Source organism: Haplochromis burtoni, unplaced genomic scaffold, assembly GCF_018398535.1.
Source record: "Haplochromis burtoni strain Fernald_Lab_line unplaced genomic scaffold, NCSU_Asbu1 Contig_321, whole genome shotgun sequence".
Taxonomy (NCBI): Eukaryota; Metazoa; Chordata; class Actinopteri; order Cichliformes; family Cichlidae; genus Haplochromis; species Haplochromis burtoni.
In genome coordinates, this window is record NW_024582682.1 from 241,097 (window position 1) to 242,378 (window position 1,282).

Sequence of the window (1,282 nt, forward strand, 5' to 3'; positions counted from 1 at the left end):
TGGGTGTCGTTCCCCTCCTCTGAAATCACTAAAAACCAAAGTTAACCCTTTTCAAACAAATTTCAACTCCATTTAAAGACGAAACACAGGATCTTATTACCCTCTGAATATGACTCTTTTTGTTTTTACCCAAACAAAAAGATCCAAACATGTAAAAACCGTCCAGTAAAATTTGTTTTCATACAGAAAATGTCTGTGGTCCGTTTTAAAGTCACGAATAAAGTGCAGCATGCCGTAACAGTGGGAAAAACGCTTCTACCAATGAAATGTGCTTCTTTTCATGAACAGCTCTGAGCCGTAAAGATGACATCATCACAGAGCCAGCACTGATATGTAGTGATGCGCGAATCATGAATGAATCGTTCAGTACTCGAGAATCACTTTATTGACCCATGAATCATGATTCACAAGCCCAACTGACTCACTGACTCATCCCTGTTGCTGTTAGAAAACTAATTTCATTAGTAGAAATATATCTAGCTTATAATTAAAATTGTGGAGAAAAACACAACATCCAGTATCTTAACAAAAACATTTCTGCTCTGAACTGGAAGAAAAAACCCTGAGTAGAAGCTCACATCATACGGAGCCCCGCAGGGGACATGGGAGAAAAAAACATTAAGACGGACTTTTGCGAGATCTCACAAAAGTTTCATACATCTCCGAAAACGTCGGAGCACTTTTGCAAATATGTGATGTCTTGTAAACCGAGCAGATATCTGACGTTTACACAACTACATTCACGCCTCAAAATATCTTAAAAATGTATTTTGTGACCCAGAAAGAGTAATATTACAACTAAGTAGCTGCTATTGTTGGAATTCAACTTTTGAGATCTCGCAAAACAAACGCGGGATCTCGCAAAACTTTTTGAGATCTGGCAAAAGTTGAAGTTTTGCGAGATCCCGAGTTTGTTTTGCGAGATCTCGCAAAAGTCCGTCTTAATTTTTTTTCTCCCATGTCCCCTGCGGGGCTCCGTACACATCAAGACAATAGCTCCTTGGTTCACAGTAGCATCGCTCTGCTAACATCTGGACTGACATGTGGAGCTGGCTACAGTCCAGGAGAATTCACATTCATATAAGATCCTGTCTGGAGCTGTAGCTGAGAGGCTAAAGAAAGGCATGTCAAACATTAGCAGTGAAACACAATCAGGTTTTTTGAAAGGAAGACTAATTCATAACAATATTAGGCTGGTTTTGGATCTCCTTGAATACAGTGAATTAATCCAAGAGAGAGGGTACATCCTGTTCTTGGATTTTTACAAAGCATTTGACTCAGT